Consider the following 24,671-nt stretch of genomic DNA (forward strand, 5'->3'; position numbering starts at 1 on the left):
CTTCTGTGTCTGTGTTAATTGGTTTCCCTTTTCTTTGTTGAAGAGGGTCTGTGCAATCCTTCTGCCTAGTCCGCCATCTTGCCGGAACTCTCCTCCAAGCTTAGTCTTATTGGTTGCCCCTTGTAGGTAACTTTACATTTTTCCCATGCTGCTCTCATAATTCTTCCATTATCTTTGGTTTTGGTGAGTTTGACGATGATATGTCTGGGTGATTTTCTTTTGGAATCTATCCGATTTGGGCTTCATTGGACTTCCTTATGGTTATATTCTCATCTTTCATCATACCAGAACAGTTCTCTTCCAACAAATCTTTGACAGTTTTCTCTGTAGTTTTATTTGTGCTTTCCTGTTCTGGAATTCCGATTACATGTAGGTTATTCCTTTTGATGGTATCCCATATGAACCTTAGGCTTTGTTCATTTTGTTTTGCTCTTTTTTCTGATTTATCCCTTTCCAAAGAAGTGTTCAGGTATTTGCCTTCAATCTCTCTAATTCTGTCTTCCATTGATTCAATTCTGCTCCTTTGCCCATTCAATGTCTTATCTATTTCTGAAAATTTAGTATTAATCTTCTGGATTTCTGTGTGTAGATTTTGTGTCATTTCTAATTTTTCATTTATTTTGTCATTTTGTTCTTGTATTGTCTTTTGAATTTGTTCTAGGGTTTTCTCTGTGTTTTCATTGATCTGTCTCTCAATTTGTTGAAGATACCTAAATATAATTCTTTTGAATTACTTATCAGGGAGTTCCAATGCTACGTCTTCCTCAGGGATGTGTTTTGGGTCCGTATCCTGGTCCCTTGTTTCTCCTGCTTCTTTGTGTGGACTGTGATGCTGCATTGTGATGTTTTTGTGTTTATATTTAATTGGTCATTGTATGTTGGAGTGACTTGCCCACAATTTTTGTTTTGTTTTGTTTGTACATTATCTGCGCAAGCAGGGTACTGTCCTGTGCTCCTCTGTTTGCCAGTGGGCAGCACTTATATACTCATCACCTGTCTTATTTCCTACTGTCAATCTCTCATATATCTCTGCCAACCTTGGCAAACAGAGCCTATTCTTAGGTCCCTAGAATCCAAATGAGGATGCTATCATTTTAAAATCCAAAATGGTTGTCACTTGTAAAGATTCAACATGGCTGCACCCTCGGTCACTTTAAATATCCAAAATGGCCTCCGCTTATAAACATTCAAAATGGCTGCACCCTCGGTCACTTTAAATTTCCAATATGACTGTGCCCTCGGTCACTTTAGATATTCAAAATGGCTGCTGCATGTAAACAATCAAAATGGCTGCGCCCTCCAGACAGTGGAAAGTCAACAGCTCAAGTTGTCTCCCACCATTCTATTTCCCTTCTTAGTCATAGGCCACCAGTGCAGTGGTCCCTGCAGCCCTCAGTGACCAGGGCTGATCTTTTTTAGGTCAATTCTCAGGTCCCAACACCACTTGGAACTATTCAGGCTGTTGGTCCTGTCGGAGTAGTTGATTATCTGCAGCTCTGACCATCTCTGTTCTCGCTGTTTTCATTCAGGTTTTTCCACTAGTTGGTGCCTAATCCACTTCTGTATAGTTTCTTTAAAGCTCAAGGCTCTAGGATTGTCTTCTGTATCTCTGTCAATTGGTTTTTCTTTTCTTTGTTGAAGAGGGTCTGTGTTGCTTGTCTGCCTCTTACTCCATCTTACCAGAAGTCTCTAAATATATCAATCTTACCTCTCAAAATTCCTAGTTACCTTTTGATGTAGTTTGTTTTGCCTTTTGGGGACATCTCTCTAAATTAAAAAAAAATGAGACAAATATCTGTTTTGTGGACAGCAATTAAAAGTTTAAAAATTACTCTCATACATGTCCTTTTAGCTTTGCATGAACCAAGTGTGGCAGACAGAAGGGATGTTTTTAACATCAGTTTCCATGTGAGGAAACTGAGGCAGAGAGAGGAAAGGAGTCAAACATCACATTATGTCCCTGGGGCTGTGCTGGATTCTCAGACTCCAGCTATAGTCTTTGATTCTAAAGAGTTTTGAAGTGCATGGGGAAGAAGATATTGCATTGTAGGCATGTATTATTAAAGGAGAAGAATTAGGTAGTTCTCTGGGGCATTTAAGGAACCATTGTCATGCAATGGTTAAGAGCTTGGCTGCTAACTGAAAGCCTGATCATTCAAACCCAGGAGCTGATACACTGGAGAAAGATGTGGCAGACTGATTCCTTAAAGATTTAGAGCCTTGGAAACCCTATGGAATGGTTTGTTCTACTCTGTCCTATAAGATTGCTTTGAGTAGGGTTGACTCGATGGCAACAGGTTTAGTTTGGGGTTTTATGGGCCATTTAACAAGGGACTCACCTAGTCCAAAGGGTCAGTTAGGATTTCTCTGAGAACCAGAGAGCTGATCTGAGATACGAAGCATGAGTGGCATATACCTAGGGGAGTGCTGGGGCACAGGAAGGGCCCAAGGAGGGAGAAAGAACAGACAGGTTGCTGAAGGAGAAGGTTTGCTTGACTGGGTGTGGATCACAAAGTAGTGGAGAGGAGGTGGTTATGGACCAGGTCGTAAAGGGCCTTCCTCGTAAACCATGTACAGGCATTCAATATTGTCCTTAGGACAGTGGGAAACCATTGAAGATCTTTAAACTGATGAATCAAAGGAATGTATTTGCACTTTGAGAAGGTCACACTGGCTACCATGTGGAGGGTGGATTAGAGAGAGTGAGGCTAGAAAAGGAGACATGGAGCTGCTGATCCAGAGGCTTTGCAGAATCAGAGAAGAAGCTTCAAAAGTCTTTGGCTCCTCTCTTGGACTTGAGCCTGCAGTCTCCATGCCTCCATCTTTGTGTTGGTCTTTTCCACTCTATTTACTACATGAGTGTTACCAGATCTTAGATATTATCACTGGCATCATTATTACTAAGTATTTATTATGCATGCCTACTGAGAAACCAGTTAACTAGTAAATTAAGAACTACTTGTTATAAGTACTAATAGACATATACATATGTTCCTTATTTCATCCCAGATGAATTTTTTGACTCCAAGATTTTATTCTAGGGGTTTAGAAACCTCAGATAATCGGTGTGTTGCTTCAAGTGCAGATGTTTCTATGATCATGGATTTTTTTTTCCCCCCACTTACTAGATGTTTACTTTGTCTTGGGCATTTTACCAGGTACTTTACATCTAGTTTCTCATTTCATCTTCAAACCAATTTTATGGGAAGGTGGTATCATCCCATTTTGTTAGACATGGAGAGGAGAGTTCAAGAGGTATGAAGCAAATCAGAGCTGAAGGTATGGGGAAAGGAGATGAAGCTTTGCCAGTGGAATTTTAAATACCCATGGTGTGCAGAGTGCTGGGTGAAGGGTTTAGGGGAAATGTGGATGAATATACAATACCCTTGGTCTCAGGAGCCCAGAGTCTCATGGTCTAAGTAATTAATTATTGTGAGTGACTATCAAACATTCATGCTGTGTTGTATCCAATTTCGTAAGAAAGGAGCAAGGAAGGTGGAGTGGGGATTCAGAGGTGAGGTAATTGCTTCAAGCTAGGACAGTGAGAGAGGGTTGCACTGGGACATTTTGAAAGGAGCACAGGTCTTGGTCTCAGAATCCTAGCCTTGCTTTTTACTGGCAAGGTGACCTCCAGGAAGTGGTTCCAACTCCCTGAGCCTCTGTTTCCTCATTGATGAGGAAAGGGTAGCAATACCTACCTTGCAGAAGCCAAAGTAAAGTTGACATTAGGCACCATCAAGTCAGTTCAGACTCATAACAACTCTGCATACAAGAAAATTAAACTCTGTCTGTTCCTGCACTATCCACACAATTACTGCTAAATTTGAACCCATTATTACAGCCCTGTGTCAATCCATCTCATTGAGGGTCTTCCTCTTTTTCACTGACCCTCTACCAAGTTTGATGTCTTTCTCCTGAAATTAGTTCCTCCTGATAACAACTTCCAAAGTATGTGACACAAAGTCTTGCCATCCTAGCTTCTAAGTAGCATTCTGGCCGTACTTCCTCCAAGACAGATTTGTTTGTTCTTCTGACAGTCCATGGTATATTCAATATTCTTCACCAACACCATAATTCAAAGGCATCAATTCTTCTTCAGTCTTCCTTATCCATTATCCAGCTTTTGCATGCATATGAGGTGATTGAAAAGCCATGACTTGGATCAGGCACACCTTATTTCTCAAGGTGACATCTTTGGTCTTTAACACTTTATAGAGATCTTTTGCAGCAGATTTGCCCAATGCAATACATCATTTGATTTATTAACTGCTACTTCCATGGGAATTTATTGTGGATTCAAGTAAAGACTGTGGATTAAATTAAAGCATTGGTGTAAAGTAGTAAAATTACACAAGACACGTGCTAAGTGTTCAACAAAATTATGCTCACTTTACATGAGTGCTAATGCCTATGGTGAGGAGGCAAGGATTAGGCAGAACATCCCTGAAAAAAAAAAAAGAGAAAGAAAAACTCCATTGCCATTCAACTGATTTGAGGCATGGTGACCCTACATGTGTCAGAACAGGGTTTTCAGTGGTTTATTTCTTTTGGAAATAGATCTCCATGCTTTTATTCTGAGATGTCTTTGGGTGGACTTGAACCACCAACTTTTCATTTAGCAGCCAAGCATGTAAACCATTTGGACCACCCAGAGCCTCTAGGCAGTATAGGAGAGGTCTTTTGAGGCCTGTACATTACCACCAAGCTATTGTAATCCACCAAGCAGGCAGGGCAAGTTGTGAAGCTCAATGGTTATCAGCAAGGGCTCTGAAGTTGGGCTGTGTGTTCAAATTCTGCCTCTACTCTATACTAATTATTTAAGATTTGTGAGTGGCACTTCCTTCATCCATATCATGGCTATGATAGGAAGCTATTTAGCTCACAGGGTTATGGCAGGAAATAAATGCAACAATCTGTGTATGTGCTTAGTGCAGTGGTGACATAGGGAAGACACTCGGTAAACCTTGGCCATCACCGTTTGTCCTCCTGCAGACCTACTGAGAATCAGATGCCCAGTTGGGAGGGGGGAGGGCTCCCATTAGAGTTCCCAGCAGGAGGGGTGAGGCATGTTCCAGGACACTTTTACCTGGGCCTGGTTCATTACTATGAAGTTAGGGAGCTGTGTCTCCTGTGCCAAGAGGAATCTCCACTGCTTTGGCTCAGGCCCATGTTTCATAAAGACATTTCATTACTAGCCTCAAATCCAGCCTTGAATAACATACTTCAGGGCCCACTGGCTGCCTGGAGGGGCTGGGGGCAGGGGCCTGGGAGACCAGGAGGCTGAAGAGCTGTTTGGACTGGATGGTTATTGATCTTTCCCCAAACTTCATGCAACATTAGGCTGAGATTCTGCTGCACGCTCATTAATGCCAGAATGGAAGCTTCCTCCAGGCTCCTGTTCACTTTTCATTTATACCCAGACATGATCAAATCAGGTGATACCCTGGAGAGTGAATCCATAAAAACAATCAGTCCTGCAGGGCCAACAGGTTCTTCAGCTAGCTGGGGGCAGCAGAAAGAATACTGGACTTAGGCATGGACACCTGCTTCGATGTCATTTCTTGCCTCAAATGTCATTTCCACTCTCTGGGACTCAGTCCATGTGTAAACAGTGGTTTTGAAGGTTTTACATACTTCTGAAAGGCTACGTTTTTAAAATAGAATTTAAAAGCTAAAGGGCATTATATTTTTTTGGTACTATATTTAAACACAGAAGTTTGTGAATTAAGCTAATAGTTACAAATCAAAAGTCACTTAATTGGAGAAGATCATTGCATTGAAATTCAGAGTGAAATGGTAAGAGTCGCAGTTCCTTCTTCATTCATTCATTTACAGACAGATAGTGAGTGACTACTTTGTGCCAGAGAGTTCCTAGATAATGCAAACCATTAGGCACTTGGCTACTAACTGTTAGGTTGGTGGTTCACATCCACCCACAGGTGTCTTGGGAGAAAGGCCTAACAATCTACTTCTGAAAGATCATAGCCATTGAAAACTCTGTGGGGTGCAGTTCCATTCTGACACACAGGGGATGGCCACGAGTTAGGATCGACTTGACAGCAACTGGTTTTACTATGTGCTAGGCACTATGCTGTTCTATGGAAGAACAGTATACGTTACACATGTGTGATCTTTATCCATGTGGAATTTAATTTAATCAGGGAAGATAGAAACTGTACATCTTAACAAGTGTAAGTGTTACAAGAGCAGGAGGTCATGATAAGATGAGAGCATATAGCAGAAGTATCTAACCTAATTGAAGAAAGACGTATTAATGGCCAATCCACACTTGACCTAAAGGAAAGGAAATCCACTATTTAGCATAATAACTTATATATATTGAGAGTTCATGGTTATGGAGAATGACTCATGAATTGGTAAATGTAGAGGGAAATCAAATTCTACCACTTCTCTACTCAATAATTTTTAACTAGATGGTACATTGTGATGACCTTTTTGAATTAAAGATAACAGAACACACTGAAAGCCCTAGATAAAGTGGGGAAAGTTGTAATAGGTAATCAAAAAGTGAATTAAAGAAATAATATGCAAATGTGTAACACAGTATGCTGTCTAAGAATGACATATAAGACACATGCACCAAGCATTTTTAGTTTTGTCTGCTATCACACCATTAAGTTTGTTGAGTGGCATTAGTTTCCCTTCTGCCCCTATCTTAAAAACTTGACAGTTTCATGATTTACGATCAGAGTTAGGTAGTACAAAGTCCAACAGTCACTTCTCTGTTCCGAAATATCATATAGTCTTAGTCTACCCTTAGTCTTGATTTAAAGGTGGGCCTTTTTTCTTTTCTTCCAACTAGGACTGCAGCTATCTTATAACTGAGGATGGTGGATCAAAATTACTTCTCTCTTTCTCACTTATCTCCTTCTCAACTTTTAGCTATTGCTTCTACCCTTCAGGGACTTGGTAAGGATAAGGAGGGAGGAAAGATAAGAGTGACAGGAAAGGTCTTACTTAACTGGAATTATCATAGCTTATCTTCCCATTCATTGAGCCTGGTAGACATTATAGCTGGCTCTTTGTCTGTGGACATTGTCACAGATTCCTTACAGACTGTGATGTTTGGTCTTACATGTCACCATGGCTAGTCGAAGTAGTACTCAACTATTTAGTTGAACACTAGTCAAGGTGTTGTTGTGAAGGTCTTTTGTAGATGTGGTTAACATCTATAACTGGTTCATTTAAGTAAAGGAGATTACCCTTAATAATGTAAGTGGGCCTCATCCAATTAGTTGAAGGCCTTAAAAGCAAAGACTGAGGTTACCCAAAGGAGACATTCTTCTTCAAGACTTCAGGATCACATCCTGCCAGAGTTTCCAATATCCAATTGGTGCTGTTTCTTTGGAGGACCTGGCTGATGCCAGGACCATCCCCTGTTGCTAGTTATCCTTCCTCCGAGACCCCTCATTGTGATCCAATGCATCCTGTTTCTGTGGATGCAGTGATTCATCAGCTTCTCTCTGCTGAGGGTGTTCACCCTTCCCTGCAGTTTATTCTACAGATTTAAGACAGTTTTAGTAGCTAACAACTGTATAGCATTTATAGTGTACAGAGTGTTTTATAGATATGTACTCACTTAATATGCATAGGATCCCATTGTTATTGTTAGGTGTTGTCAAGTCAATTTTCAACTCATTGTAATCCTGCGTGACAGAGTAGAACTGCCCCATGGGGTTTTCTAGGCTGTAATCTTTATGGGAGCAGATCAACAGGTCTTTCTCCTGCAGAACCTCTGGGTGGGTTCCAACAGCCAGCCTTTCCATTAGCAGCCAAGGGCTTAACCTTGCAACACCAGGGCTCCTTCATGGCATCCTATGTTGTTGTTGTTAGGTGTCAGAGAGTCAACTCTGACTCATAGTGACCCTATGTAAAACAGAACAAAACACTGCCCAGTCCTGTGCCATTCTCATAATCCTTGCTGTGCTTGAGCCCATCATCCTAGACAATGGGTCAATCCATCTCATTTAGAGTCTTCCCCTTTTTTGCTGGAGCTCTGGTGGCATAGTGTCTAAGGCACTTGACTGCTAACCAGAAGGCTGGCAATTCAGAACCACCAGCCACTTCTCAGAGGGAAGTTTGGGCAATCTACTTCCATAGTAATACTGCCTTAGAAACCCAAGGAGGGGTTGCTATGAGTTGTGATCAACTCAACGGCAATGAGTTTGATTTTTTTTTTTTTTTTTTTGGTCTCTTTACCAAATATGATATCCTTCCCCAGAGACTGGTCCCTTCTGACAACATAACCAAAGTAGGTGAGATGAAATCTCGCTATTCTCACTTCTAAGAACATCTGGCTGTACTTCTTCCAGATTGATTTATTTGTTCTTTTGATAGTCTATGGTATTTTAGTATTCTTCACCAGCACCACAATTCAGATGCATTAGTTCTCCACTCTAACTTTTTCATTGTCCAGCTTTCACATGCATATGAGGCTACTGAAAATACCAACATTTCAAATACCAGCAGGGTCACCCATGGTGGGCAGGTTTTAGTGGCGCTTCCAGACTAAGGCAGACTGGGAAGGACAGGGCCACCCACTTCTGAAAAAATTGGCCGCTGAAAATGTTTTGAATAGCAGTGAAACATTGTCTGATGAATAGCATCTTATGTAGGCACGGTTATTATCCCTGTTTTTCAGATAAGAAACTGAACCTCAAGTTAGAATGTTGAGGATCCAGGATTGAACCCAGGTAGTCTGGCTTAGTGATTCAGTGGTATAATTCTTATCTTCTGTGCAGATCTGGTTTGATGCCTGGCAGTGCACCTTAAACATAGCCACTCCCTGTCTGCAAGTGAGGCTTGCATGTTGCTGTGATGCTGAACAGGTTTTAGTGGAGCTTACAGACTGAGATGAAACACCTGGTGGTCTAATTCTGAAAATAAGTGAATGAAAACCCTTTGAATCAGAATAGTCCAATTTGCAAATAATCAGGGGGATGGCACCACACAGCATTTTGTTCTATTGTACATGGAGTCAACATGAGTCAGGGGCTAACTTGACAACAGCTAACAAGAAAGTAACAATCTGACTTAGAGTCCTTGCTCTTAAGTGTGGTATCTTTCAGCCCCACACTGTTTTTCCCTGACTTGTTTTCCTGCCTGGACCTATGGAGGATACTGTGAGAAAGCAAGTTGGTTCCCATACAGGTACCTCTGCTTTGTTCTCACAAGAGCACCTGGTCAGTCCATCTCTCCCTCTTTACATTTCCTGGGGGGAGTCGGGCACTAGACCATTGGATACATGAGGCTGTCTGAGTAGTCCTATGAGAGCCCTAATCTAGGGTTGCCAGAACTTCTGCACCCCCTGTTCCTCACTTCTTCCCTCAGTAAGAAGATGGGGCTCATGGCAATGATCTCTCCCAAGGAGTCATCTACATATTCCTTCCTCAAAAGTCACCCTTCACTCCTCTGATGGATTTTAATACTTTACTACCTGGCTTTTGTATACCTGCTTTTCACATGGCCTCCTAGGTTATTTGTCTCCAACTCATTTTGATTTCTAATGTGTCACCTTGGGATCTCAGCTGGAATTTCCATTTCTTATCTGGTTACCAAGTTAAATTATGCCCCGTCTTTGACCATCTGCTTCTTCATTTATAGAATGGTGATAATAACTGTCCTATCTATCATCATGGTTATTATAAGGATCAAGTAATATAATAAATTTGGAAGGGCTTACATAAACCAAAAGATTCTAAAAGAAATGTGATCATTTCTGGACATTTGTAACTGTTACCTTTGTCCATTTCTTCCTCTACATTTTCTCTTTTCCCCTTTTCTGTGATTTTGCTTCCCCAGCTCCACACATATGAATGGTCTTTAAAGATCATTTCAGAATCAGTTCATGAAGGAAGAAGCTGCACCATTTCCCCTCAGATAGAAGCACTTCCTCCTTTGAACTCCCAACCCTTTGCTGTTTGCTTTTACAAGCTTTCCCCAAGGAAAATTACGAACTATAAGGATGTGCATCATCATCATCCTTATTGTTTTTGTTGGCTGCCATTGAGTTGGCCCATGACTCATGGTGAAACCATGCACAAGATTGGGCAATTGTGATTCATAGGGTTTTCACTGGCTAATTTTTGAGAGATCACCAGGTCTTTCTTCCTAGTCCATCTTAGTCTGAAAATTGTGCTGAAACTTGTTCACCATCATAACAACACATAAGCTTCCGCTGACAGACAAGGAGTGGTTGTCTTTGAGGTTCATTGGCTGGAAATTGAACTTGGGACTCTTGTGTGGAATGTGAACCACACTATCACTGAACCACCACTACCCCCATCTTCATCCTGCTAGCTATCGACTTTGTGCCAGATATTTTAATCGATTATTTCAGAGACTTGTGGCGTCTTGGCAAACTCTATATACTAGAACCAATTATATAGATGAAACCATTGAGATTTACAGAATACCTGCCAAAGCTACAGAGTTAGTAAAATATGGAAACAAGTCATCAGTGTTTTTGATTCCAAGTCTAGTAACCTTTCTTTTTAATCCATATTTTTAAAAATGATTTTCGTTATCTTTAGTACCAACATCAAACTGCTACCACTATCACTACAATCATCATCTTTATAATCAGCATCATCATTGTCATAATTCCACTGTATCTCTCAAAAAATCTTGTCCATTTGCTAGGGCTCAAGACAGAACCTGCCTTGTATGTGTGTGTGTGTGTGTGTGTGTTACACATACAGGGCATTTGTTAGTTAGGATTCCCACATCTTACATTTAATTCATTAACAAATCTCTATTGAGTGACTGCTACATGACCTTGGTGCTGGGCATCCAGCAGTTAATGAATTAACATTTAGCTTACATTTATCAGGGTTGGGGGGGGGGCAAATGATAAATAAAAATATATATATATATATTGTAATGTAAGAAAGGATATACTTAATGAAGAAAATTGCAGCTGAGTAAAGAGATAGAACATGATCATACCAAGAGATTACTCTGCTTTTCAAAACTCTGAAACCTGCATTTCATTTACCCTCCAGCAGCCTCTTTAGGAAGAATAGGCCAGTATTTTTTCCAGTTACATAGATGAGAGGTAGTGATGAAGACCTTCCTTGCTTCGGGTCACTGGGCTTAGTAGCAATTCTGTGTCAACACTGTTACTATCCTTTGACCTGAAAACTTAAGAGTCAAAATAGTATGGTCATAATGGCCTAGTAGACCCTTCAGTGGGTTAAGAAGTATTGTAGTTTGGATTACTGTTCAGCAAACATTCACTTGCTATCTTCTACTGTGGGCTGGCCAATCTTTCCTGTCCCACTGATGTAGGGTTTTGCCCTGTGACTCACCTTCACAACAGAGATGTGGGCAGGCTTTCAAGCAAAGACTTGAAATATGCTTACACAGTGGAGTTTCCCTCTTGTACCTTCTCACTTCGCTGTGGAAGATGCCCCGAGTGCACTGGTCCAAAGAAAGTGAGAAACACTCCAAGTGGACCTGAACTCTCTACCCACAGCTGGGTATCAAGCTGAGCCCAGCCTAATAATCTGTCCACAGTGTACCCACAGATACATGAAAGAATAACATTTTTCATCAATAAAATTGTTAATAAAATAACGGGAGTGGTTCTTAATACCAATAGCTAACTAATAAGAGAATCAAGGATTCAATCTCAGTTTGCCTATTCTAGCTCACTCCTTTGTCTAACTTCCTTAACTTCCTTCAGTTTCTTCATCTATAAAATAGTAATAAAACTAAACTTCATAGAGTTGCCTTGATGAGGAAATCAGATCCTGTATATGAAGCACGCGCTTAATAAATTTCTTCTCCAAACCCCAAAACTTCAAGCATAATTTCTTGTTGTCTCCTAGAAAGATCCAAACAAGCTCCCTCGGTTTACTAGACATGGACTCTCACCAGAGTTTCTGTGTTGCTTTGGCCAGTTCCTTCCTGACTTTGCCAACCTTCAGTCTTCTTCTTCAGTGGTGACTGCAAACCTTTTTTTTTTTTTTTTTTTGCTTGAGAGATTGTAATAAGCACAGAACACTAGTTCGATAGTCCGTGTTGGCATTTGAGCTTCCAATATGTGTTTATAATTATGGTGCATTATCTTAATTACAGTGATGTGAAGAAAGGAGTGGAGATGGGATTTAAAAAAGAAAACTATTCAGAACATGCGCCATAAAAAATAGCCCACAGTTAGCAGACGACAGGCCTGCGATTGTGGTCATAATTGGAAATGACACTATTAATACAAAACTTATTAATTCTATATAATAAAAAAAGTAGAAGCACTTTTTGCAATTACCCAATTCCAAATGAAATTAACATTGTGTGGCATTTCCCATAAATGGTTCATTTGCACACATCGGTGAAGACAATTAGCTTGGAAGTGAATGAGGGCTGTGGCAGAGAGAATGAGATAGGAAAGGTCAGGCACAACTAGGAGGACAATGGTGAGAAAAAGATACTTTACTGAAGATAGTCACACAAGTCAGATCAAGCAGTATATCTAGTGTCTAAGAAAGTAATGATCCTGCAACTATGGGATTTGTAAGTCAAAGCCATGGAAATATTCATGAAGAGCAAATTGAAAGTGAATGTATATATGCATGAATAGTGTTTACCTATGTTTCAAGTTTAGTCTTCTACAAGCCCTTCTGTTCATTAAACCATTGCTGTCCTTGGCTGTCCACCTGAGCCCTCCAATCCTGCCCAGTTATCAGAGTCCAGAGCTTGGTCCTGCCCAATGATCTCTGCCCTACTGCCACCCACCTACCATGGTAAATGGTAGGATGCTAACATTTCTTGATGACATGATTTAATTCATTTTGTTTCACTTTTCTGTATTGAGTGTTTTGATTTGATTCTGTATGCAAGAGTTGGCCATGGTAAAGCATGCATCACAAACAAGTCATCTTCTGTAATAGAAAAAAGGAACATGAGAGCAACTTCTGGTTATCTTTAGGTATATAGTGAAATGAAACCAAAGCCAAACCCAACCCATTTCTGTCCAGTCAATTCTTACTCATAGCACCCCTATAGCAGAGAGTACAACTGTCCCTTAGGGTTTCCATGGGTATAATCTTTACAGAAGTAGACTAGCCCATCTTGCTTCCACAGAACAATTGGTGGGTTTGAACTACCAACCCTTTGGTTAGCAGCTGAGCATTTAACCACTGTGCCACCAAGGCTCCTTGTTGTGAAGTGAAGAACTAGTTAATCCATAAATCATCTAGTTATATGGCATTCCCTGTGGAAAACCAGAATGCATTCATTACTTACTGCTATATCCTCCAACTGTTATCCAAGTCCTATTATTCCTGTCTAAGCTAACTCTTAAATATTTATTGCCAATTATATATCCTGTTTTCTGTTTATCAGTGCTATAGTCTATAGTTAGGACTTGCATCTTCTATTGTTTTCACATAAATAGCTTGCTTGAATAAGTACATAGTTAATAGGGTTAGACCTAAATTAGTATCTTGTCTCCTCCAGCAATTAGCATTGGAACCATGGGCACAATTTGAATTCTAAGCTAAAGGTTGTCTCCTACAAAAAGGACATAATTGAAGTGCTTACTTCAGATGACTGTGGTGAGTACTAAATTGAATAATTCAGTAAAATTCTCAGCACAGTTTCTAGCACTGAGTGGCTTAATAAATTTCAGCTTCTTTCATCAATATTATCCATTCTTTTTACTAAAATCCCTCTTCTATAATGACCGACACATGCATCTTTCATAAGTACGTCTCCAACAGTGTCATCTCTCTATGTAAATTCTTCTCAGGTTTTCTTGTTATACAGATATAAGTTCAAATGTTTAAGTTGGCATTTAAGTCCCTTCATGATGTGGGCACAATTTCTTTCTCACCTCAGTTGTAACATCTTTCTAGGAGCACTGAACTCCAGTCATACTAAATGACTCATCATTTTTTGAATTGAAGATGACTTTGAGCTTCGCCATCAGTATATGTGTGTGTGTGTGTGTGTGTGTAGGAGCTCTGGTGGCATAGTGGATAAGACAGTTGACTGCTAACCTGAAGGTCAGTAGTTCAAACCCACCAGCTAGCTGCTCTGAGGAAGGAAGATGGGGCGATCTACTTGCATAAAGATTTACAGCCTCAGAAACCCAATGGAAGTTGCTATGAGTTGGAATGGCTTGATGGCAGTGACTTTGATGGGTGTTTTTGTTTGTTTGTTTGTCTGTTTGTCAGTATATATGCCATTGGGAAACTCTTTCATTCTTCTTTGATACGCCACATCCAGCATCACAGTTTTGGTTCAGTCCATGTGTTTTTGCAGGTAAATGTTAAAGTCAATCAAGCAGGTAGGCCTCTCTCTCCACTTGGCTTTCTGAATCTGGAACTCCATACCCTCCTCCTGCCACTTTTTTGTTCTGTGCTTGAGTCGCCAGTTGATTGAAGAATTCTTTTTGATGTCCAGCCCAACTCAGTCCAGCTATAATTTAACTTCATCTTGATACAAGTCCTTATATCATCAGACTCTTTTGAGAACTGACTCTGAAATGCCACCAGCATGATTGGCTTCCAGCAGCTTTCCCACTGGCTTGAATCCATTTGTCTTTTTTTTTTTTCCATTCCAGTTTCTATTTGCTAGAGATGTGCCTGTCTCTCCTCCACTTTCCTCATTTGTGTTCAGTTATAGCTCAGAGGGTAGATGCTCTGGCCTTGAAAAGCGGCAAGTGGGAGGCTCTGGGCTTCCCTCCTGTCAATGTCTTCCTTTCTTAGGCATCATTATCTCATTAAAAACCAATAGATACTTGCCAATTTGCCACTGATGACTTGCTATTATATCTCAAGTTTCTTCTGCTTAGCACCAGATAACTAATCAATTGTTTCAGAGCCCAAAGGCTTGGATAAGAGTCTGTGTGTGTGTGTGTGTTTGTTGGAGGGATTAAATAAAGGAATTTGGGAATAGCGCCTTCTCAATTCTGTACATGTAAAGCAAGTTAGGAGCTCTGGTAGCATAGTGCCTAAGGCACTTGACTGCTAACCAGAAGGCTGGCAGTTCAAATCTACCAGCCACTCCTCGGAAGGAAGGTTGGGCAATCTACTTCCATAATGATACTGCCTCGGCAACCCAAGGAGGGGTCACTATGAGTTGGGTATGACTCAAAGGCACATAACAACAACAAGAGCAAGGTCAATTTGTTCAGGATTTTGCTATGGAGAAGACGTTTCAAACTAAGATTTTGTCCTTCCCTGCAATTATTAAAGGGCATTTAGAATAAAAATAACAACATGTTTTAAACACACAGATGATGGACTTAAAGGTCGATAAGTAGTCTCACCTACCTTTTGTTGTTGTTGTTGTTGTTATGTGCCGTCGAGTCGGCCCCGACTCATAGCGACCCCTCCTTGGGTTTCTGAGGCAGTATCACTACGGAAGTAGGATTGCCCAACCTTCCTTCCGAGGAGTGGCTGGTGGGTTTGAACCACCAGCCTTCTGGTTAGCAGTCAAGTGCTTTAGCCACTATGCTACCAGAGCTCCTCACCTACCTTTTAGTCCATCTTTATTTAATGCTTGAATCTCTTCTAGCTATTTTTGCAATGTATTACCTCTATCTGATTACTTCCAATTCTGGAGAACTTACTACCTTCTGAAGCTCTTTTCATATTTAGAATATTCTGTGAGATAATGGGGTCATAAAATAATGCTTATTGTTATTTTTCAATCATATAGATAGATAGATAGATAGATTTAATTGTGATTTGGGTGAAAATTTACAGAGCAAATTCACTTTCCATACAGCAGTTCACATACACTTTGTCTCATGACATTGACCACAATTTACCACAATGCAACAGCTCCCCTCCCACTTCCTCCCGATAGTTACCTCTTCCCTGTGTCCATCCTTCCATACACTCCTGCCCCCTTAGCTGTCTCCCTGTGCATAAACAGCCCTTCTTTCTCCCATGCTTTTTCTCTCCAAGGAATGTACCTACCTCAGGTAAATGTTCAACTCACATGCCTGCCTTTTGTTTGGCTGGAAGCCACAGGTGAGGGTTCAATCCCATACCTGAAGGGCAGCTAGCGGCCATAGTCTCAGTGGTTCCACCAGGCTCTATCATACCAGCAAACCTGGTTCCCCCCCTTTTTTTTTTTCTCCAAATGTTAATCATGTATTTTTAAGATCATGAGTCTTGGTATCAGATAGGTGTGAATTTAGATCCTCACTTTTCTACTTACCAGCTAGGTTACCTCAGTCCAGTGGTTCTCAGCCAAGGATATTTGATAATATCTGGAGATGTTTTGGTTGTCACAGCTGGGGGAGGGGACTACTGGCATCCAGTGAGTAGATGCCAAGGATACTGCTAAACATCCTAGAATACACAGGACAGCTACCTCAACAAAGAAATCCCAGCCCTAAATGTCAGTAGTGCCCTGTATTCTGATTTAGTCAAGAATTTTAACTCTCTAGTACTCAGTTTTCCCAGGAGAGATGTAAATGGTGATTGCATCATTGAGATTTACATGAAATTATATCTGCAAAGCACTATTGCAGGTGTCTGGTCCAATATAAATACTCGAAAATATCCCCTCTTATAAAAATTATATATACATATATACATAATGTATTGATGGTAGACATGGGATATAGTTACAGCACCATGAATGTTAAATATTAGTATTGGAAGCAGTACTAGCATTACAGCCCTTCAGATAATTGAAAGTCAGTAACTTCTACTCCCTCACAGAGTCTTATTGTTCCTCATGTATCATATAGCAAGCCTCCATGTCAAACTGGCTTCTCATATCTGGACTGTATTCTTAATTTGGCCCTCTGTTAACACAGTCTTCCAGGTGTGGTCTGATCAATGGAGAGTGGAGCTTTCCCCTTCTTATTTCCAGGTTGTGTGCTTCTATTATTGTAATCAAAGAAAAAATGTTGCTGTTTCTGGGGTCACATAACTGTTAACACATAACTGAGCTCTCTGATGTCTAAATTCTTGAATGAAAATCATGAGAGTGAAGAGAGGAAGGAAGGACCCCTAGCTGAATGTGTTCACATAAAATTACATTACTGGTGAGGAATCCAAAAAATCTACTTGGACATCTACTCCTAATCCAACCATACGTGCTCCAACTTCTGGAGGTTTAAATCAGAAGGTGACTGATAGGAAATAAAGGGTGAGAAAGAGAAGGCAGACCCTCAGAGAAGGCAGATGGAGCATGGTGTTTATAAGCCTGTGCTATCCCCTCATCAGAACACTGGCTGAAGCGTGAGCCTCCTTCTAGGGCTATCAAACTCTCTGGTGTTGCTATGAGACGAGACCTGTTTGGAGGTTCTAACAGAGTTTCTCTGTCTCCCTCTCTCTCTGCCTCTTTCTTTTATCACATTTCTCTACCTCATTGTTCATACCGAGCAAAATGAGAACATTCCTCAAGACCCATCCACCCATGCACATAAGCCTCCCTGTGCAAATGGCTCCTGAGGATGGATCTTTATTATTTTACCAAAAAACATCAGAGGAGGAATTTGTTCTGCTCCACTAAAGACATGATTTCCAGTCCTCTTTACTGCCTTAGCTTAGTTTTTTGACGCTCCCTAGGAAAAGAATAGAAAAGAAAGGAGGTATCCATAATACTTAGCTGAGCCAATTTTAACCAGAACTGAGTAAGAGGAGATACTCAATATTATCTACGTTTCCAGTAGAAATCATGCCTGGCATGCACACGTGGTCCTATATCCATAGGACACTCCCCCCCAGATGCTTGGGACACTCTGAAGCTGATCTCTGCACCCTCCATACCTTCTTTTGCTCCTCCTCCTATTTGCATAATAACAACAGTTCAGATCACAAGAGTCAGACAAACTTGGGTTCCAGGTCTGAGTCTTTCCATAATGGAGGCTACCTCATTTTCAGGTTTCTGATGAGTGGTATATGAAATAATTATGCCTGGCATAGAATAAATAGTCAACCAATATGAGTCAAATTTATCACTTACTTAACTCTTTCTTATAGGTATTTCATTCCCATTTTGTAAATGAAGAAAACTTGAGGCTCAGAGGTGATGTCATTGTAGCCAAGGGTGAACAGATGCTAACAGGCAGGTCCAGGATTTGAACTTTGGTGTCTATAAGAACAAAATAATCGTCACCATATTTTTACCATGTTATTTCATCTCACCACTTTGTGTATATACTGTCGCTATTAAGGACATGAAGAACAGAGTTGGGAACTACATTCTTTACTAGTAATAAAGGAGTGGCAATATTTCAGACTTTCATAGTGACCAAACTTACCAAATGCTTTAACACACGTCTTGCAGAAACTTTTATTTCCTGGAGCTCAGAGAGGACCAGTGAGGTGTTTCAAGTCACACAGTAACTGAGCTAGAACTGGCCTTCTGCCTCCTGATCTTCTAAGTCTCCAACTCAATATTCTCTACCACAGCCCAGACCTGTTCTCTGGCTTTCTGACAGGGTTTTTGTGTGGTAGTGGCGTATAATCATGAATGATAAAGCAAACCTTCTCTTTACATCATGAAAAAATGGGAAATTGAAATTGTAACTCATTAAATGGAAAATCCTGAACCTAATAGTAACGCCAACTCAGCCTCAATCCATAATTGTCTATATACTTAGCCAGTCTATTTTTAAGAGTTTAATATTGAGATATAGGACATATTTATATGCGGCTGCACTCATTTCACTCCCAAATCCCTGCCATTTACTATAGTTGACTTACATGTGTTTAAATTTATTACCGCCCTATTGCATTGGGAAGATTTGCCTTAGTTTAAAGAAAAATGGGTGGGAAACCTTCCCTTTGAAGTAGCGAAAATTCTACAAATTCCATGTTCTGCTCAGTCTTCCCCCACAATATCATGGGTCAATAAAGTACCCAAGTCTAAATTTATATTTTTCATACTTCTTGTTCAGTGCCCAGCCATACACTACCTTGAAATGTTTGTTCATTCAGCAAACAGCCTGGCTCTGAAAGCTGTGAACTTATGTGTTTATAGTCTGTAGGCCACTGAAGAGGGTTACCCATTTTCAGGCAGGTGTCATTTATGGGATTACCCTCAGAATTATCACTGCTGTCATCTAAAGGGAAGCTGACTAAATGGGAGCCCTCTCTTCTCATCTATTCCAGAGTGGAAATCAGCTCCCTAAATCATGTTAATTTGTGCCACTGTGGAATAAGTTATGATCCAAAACAAACACTTAAAGATATCTGTCCAACACTACTATTCATAATTTTATGACTCAAAAAACAGGTTAAATTCTATGTGCCTAATTTTACCCATTTGTAAGATGGAAGTAATAGTATGTGTCTTGAAAGACTGTGTATGAGGTGATAATTATCACAATAATGCTACATTAACACATAGCTACAAAATTCCAGTGCCAACCAGTAATATACATTAGATGGGGATTGCATGCAATGCTATGTTGTTTCAGCTGGATTTGCTTATCATCTACAGGTTTCCTGGGGTCAGTGACCTAGGCTGTAGGATCTGGGGTGACTTTAGTTCATGCTAGAGATCTACGAGTCTACCATATGTCACTCATCCTACTGATATCAGCAGGATAGCTCTGACAGGCCCTTCTCATGGTAGTGGCACATGTCAGTATGTAGGCAGAAGTATATGATGCATATTGAAACCTAGGCTTGCAACTGATGCGTGCTAACTTCCATCCACATGTTGTTGTTAGTTCCCATTGAGTCAGCTCTAATTCATTGAGACCTTACGTATAACAGAACCTAACATTGCCCAGTCCTGCACCATCTTCATATCATTGGTAAGAGTGTTTCCTTCATTTTTACTGATTTCTAATTTACAAACCATCATGCACTTTTTCTAGCTATTGGTCTTTCCTGCTGATGTGCCCCAAATAAGCTAGCCAAAGTCTTACCATCCTAACTTCTAAGGAATGTTCTGGTTGTATTTCTTCTAAGACTGACTTATTGGTTCTGTTGGCAGTCTATGGTATATCCAATATGTTTGGTACAGCCAATATTCTTTAGCAACACCACAGCTTGAATGCATCATTCCCTCCATCTTCCTTTCCCATTGTTCAGCTTTCACATGTATATCAGACAACTGAAAAACACTGGCTTGGGTCAGGTGCATCTTAGTCGTCAAACTCCACTCACATACCATTGGTCAAAGCAAATCACACAGCCAAGCATAAGTCAAGGGGTGAGGAAGGACATCCCATCCACAACAAAGCTATAACAACAGTGTGGGAATAAGTAGGGTGAAGAACTGAGGTTGGTAATTCTAGATACTACAGCTCATTCTGAAGATTGCATTAAATCATTTTATATTTACCTTAACATAATACCTGCCACATTGTATACACTCCATAAATGGTAAATCCTATTATTATGATTATGAATATCTGACTAATGAGGTATTCTTGCCAAATTCAGCTGAAAGTGGTGAACACTGGTCACAGATCCAAAAAAAAAAAAAAAGTCCAAAGTAACTTTTGAGGGAATATATAAAACCATGAGGAGGTTAAATTTCTGAGGAGGGAAGAAGAGATAGGGAGGAAGAGACTGGGATTCTTCCTTTCTTTCCAACCAGCTGCCAGAGAAACAGTTTTCTCTGGCACATAATGATCGCAGCAGATAGATATTTTCTCAAATGTTTGCCACCACATGCCTAAAATCCAGTACCTGATGTTCTCTTAGAAGCCAAAGCACACAGGTGATGAGCATGACAGAGCAGGGCACGAACATGGCCATGAGCACAGGCTGTATTCTGAGATCATGTTGCAGCCATTTCAAGCCCTAGGTTATGGCTAGATCTGAGATGTAGCCATGATGGAAGTTGACTAGATTGGAATGGAGCCAGCAGCTCCTGTATATTACAGGGACTAAGAATGATGATAAAGTCTAATCATGAGAGGACAATGGGGAGCCAAAGTCCACAGTCCTTGGTCAACAGCAGTGAATTACTAAGAAGAAAACTAGAGGACCTAGTGTTTTTTAAGTTTTCACGCTATGCAAGGCCCTCTGCAGGCTTATCTCACTTAAGCTGGATAACAATAATGATAATAAAAGCTATTCTTCATTGAGTGCTTAATCTGTTTTGGGTACTGTGCTAAACATTTTGCATATATTATAGCATTGAATTTTAACAACAGCAAAAAAAAGTCCCACCATAATTCTTGAGGGAGATTTATGTTATAGGCTTTACAGATGAGGAACTGGGTCTCAGAGAAATTATGAAATGTACCCAGAGTCACATAGTGATAGGAATAACAAGGAGGTTCAAATTCAAGTCTGTCAGACTCTGACATTACATGTAGCTACTTCTTGTCATTGCTGTTAGGGGCCATTGAGTTGATTCCAACGCAGAGTGACACCATGTGTCAGAGTAGAACTGCCTCATAGTTTTGTTGGCTATCATCTTTATGGATGCAAATCACTAGGTGTTGTTTCCCACAGAGCTGTCACGTGGGTTTGAACCACCAACCTTTTTACTTAGCAGCTGAGAGCTTAACCAATTGCACCATGAGATATCTGGGATAACAATATCACACAGAAAACCATAGTGGGTTTGAATAGCAGGACTCTTAGAAGAGGTGATCTTTTTCAACTATGGTCTGTAGGGAGCTGGGAAGGGACGGAAAAAACTGGGCCTTCTTTTCTGTCTCAAAGATGGATTCTCTTGGTAATAAAAGCATCTTTCACTTTAAGCTCTAGAAGAACCAAACTGTGTGGGATTTCCTCTACGCTTCTTGCCTCTTGACCCTGCTCATGTTACTCTTTCTGTCATCCTCTTTACCTGATTACACATCTTGTAAGGCTCAGATCAGTTTGCATCTCCTCTGGGAACCTTCCATAAATGTTCCATTCCCAAAAGGAATTATGAGTTACGTCTTAAGTGTTCTTTTGTTACCTTGCTCTTTCTTCTCCACCTGGGCGTTTAGCACACTCTATTTTCATTATGTTTACTTTTCTGTCTCATTAAACAATGCATTCCTTTAAAAAAAGGAACCATGTCTACTCATCACTATGTCTCCAACACCCATGCCAGGATACAACACCCAATAACAGTGTTGAACAAAGAACTCCAGTTATAAACTATTGGTAGCTCTACAGTCCCAAGGAGTGCAGAACCACATAACATCAATTTCCTACGACATTACAAAAAGGATGAGTCTAGGAGGAGAATCTGCAAGTGAATATGAGTCCCTTTCAGTTCTGAACGGGAAGATCGGATTTCCTGTGATTGATGTTGAACATCTTTTTAATGATGATAATCAAGTCCCATTTTTAAAGTTCTTATTCTCTAGCAGGCAGTGTAATAAGCATTTTAACATCTCATTTAATTTGAAAACATCTTCATAAGTTTAGAACTGCAAATGCACTTTAACATTTAGGGAAACTGAGACTCTGAGTGGCTAAGTGATTTGCCCAACTGCTATAGCTGGTAAGAAATATGTTGGCATTCCAAACTGTGGCTCATTCCAAAGTCTTTCCATTGACACACCTTCCATTAAACTGTCAGTAAAGTGACCAAGAAGGTTTTGACCTACCCTGTCTAGCTCTGATGACCGTTTGACCATTTTTCCCTTGCCCAAGATTTGTAAGCCTATAGTCCAACTCCAGCATGAGCTTTGGAAATCCTTCTTACACCTCTGGGCTCCACAGAGTGGAGGGTTGTAAGGGTATCCCTAGTTAATGGATGTGAAAGTGCTTTGCAAACTGAAGAGTGTGATTCTTGTGATTATTGTATTCATCTTACGGGGAGCACATTCATTTACATTTAGAACTAGAAGCTGATAGAGCTGGTAGAAATCTTAGAGGCCATCTGTGTTCTGGTTAGGATCTCCTCAGCCAGCTCCAGAGAACCTGGAAGGTATTGTATTCTTAATAGAACAGAGGAAACTATCACAAGATTTGATTTCATCATTCAAACTCGATGCAGTTCTCCTAGCAGAAACTATGACCACTCTACAAGTCTGCATTATTAACTGATGGGTCCAAGATCATGTATATAAGAAAAGGCTATTCTCGTGTATGTGAGCTGCTGTGTGGAAAGTGAATTTGCTCAGTAAACTTTCACCCAAATCACAATAAGAAACAAGAAAAGGCTATTCCCATGTTTTCTGCATTGTATTTGTTGCTATTTGTTCATACATCTTGTCTGCAGGCACTTGCTTGAAGATAAGCTATACCAGGCACCAAAGGTTTACAAAAAATGAATGTCAGGGGAGAACATCCAAGGTTGTATAAGGGAGAGAAAGGTGGATTAGCATTTTGAATGTAGAGTTGTTGAGGATCAGAGTAGATACAGTGTGGAGTGCCTGTTCTGGAGGGTCAAGTACCAGGCTGGTGCTTGCCTGGTATCTGGAAACTGATGTGCACTCTTGGCCATTTACAATGTGACTCAGGGCCCATCCTTTCATCTGCCTTTTCCTTTCTTTCTCTTGCTGCCTCCTATCTTCTCTCTTGTACTTTCTCCTCCTTCCCTCCTCTGTCCACTCTTCATTTTTCCTCTGCCTTTTCCCCACTTTCTGTCTCTGTGTCCAACCCTCTTCTTTCTCCCTGCCCTTTATTATCTTGCATCTAAGCACCTGCTTTCTCTGCCCTTCTGTTTTCCTCTCCTCTCTTTCCATCTTGGTTGGGGACCAGAGTGCCTTGCCTCAGGCCCCAGTGGTTTGTTCCCATTAAGCTTGACAATCTTTCATGTCAGTTAGAAAGAGGTGTTTTCTCCCTCCTTCCCCACCCTTTTCTGGGCGTGCTGTGATGCTCAGATCAAGCACCATCTGTTGCATTCATCCCGTCAACGGGTGAGCATTTTGCAGCTCTGGGGATGGAGCTCAGCGGGTACAGGAGGCAATGTGGCTTTTTTGGACAACTTGATACATTGATATTGATAGAGCTGCCTGATGGGAGGGGTGAAGGAGGGGTGCCCAGGAAGAAATCAGCCATGGAGGGGTGTACATGAGCATTTTACTCTCTATGCCTGTCTGGGCTCTTGGCACTGTCGTGACTCAAGAGCAGCCAAACGGATGGGATTTGCTATAGCTGGGATCAGAACCCCTTTGAGCTCAGAGGAGCGAACCTTAACTCTCTTGTGTGTCCTCCTCTCTCCACAGCTAGTCAAATCTACATCTGCTTAGGACAAAAGTAAAACAGAATTAACAGGATGAGAGGAGGCAGACCTTTAGGAATTGCTGAATGTCAGAGCCATGAAAAAAAGGGATGGCATATCAGCTGGACAAAGAGTCACCCTCAGAAGGAATTTTGAAAAGAATTCAATGAAGCAACTTTGTATGTAGGTGTTGTTGTTAGGTGCCGTTGAGTTGGTTCTGACCCACAGTGACCCAGTGTACACCAGAACGTAACACTGCCCAGTCCCACGCCATCCCCACAGTTGTTCCCATGCTTGAACCTATTGTTGCAGCCACTGTGTCAATCCATCTCATTCAGTGTCTCCTCTTTTTTTGCTGATCCTCTGCTTTACCAGGAATGATATCTTTCTCCAGGGACTTCTGACAACATGAACAAAGTGCTCGAGACGAAGTCTGGCCATTTTTGCTTCTAAGGACCATTCTGGCTGTACTTCCTCCAAGACAGATGTGTTTCTTCTTCTAGTAGTCCATGTTGCATTCAATATTCTTCACTAACACCACAATCCAAATGCATGAATTCTGCAGTCTTCCTTATTCTTCGTCTAGCTTTCACATGCCTATG

At 40.8% G+C, this 24,671-nt stretch overlaps 1 protein-coding gene across 1 annotated transcript in view; it reads left to right on the plus strand.

The window, feature by feature from the left end:
* The window catches only part of ASTN2 (astrotactin 2), a 1,259,674-nt gene that overhangs the window by 338,483 nt on the left and 896,520 nt on the right, over positions 1–24,671 (plus strand). The window lies entirely within an intron of this gene.

This window comes from Orycteropus afer, unplaced genomic scaffold (genome assembly GCF_000298275.1).
Source record: "Orycteropus afer afer isolate SDZICR_OR568_19922 unplaced genomic scaffold, OryAfe1.0 scaffold00037, whole genome shotgun sequence".
NCBI classification, from domain to species: domain Eukaryota; kingdom Metazoa; phylum Chordata; class Mammalia; order Tubulidentata; family Orycteropodidae; genus Orycteropus; species Orycteropus afer.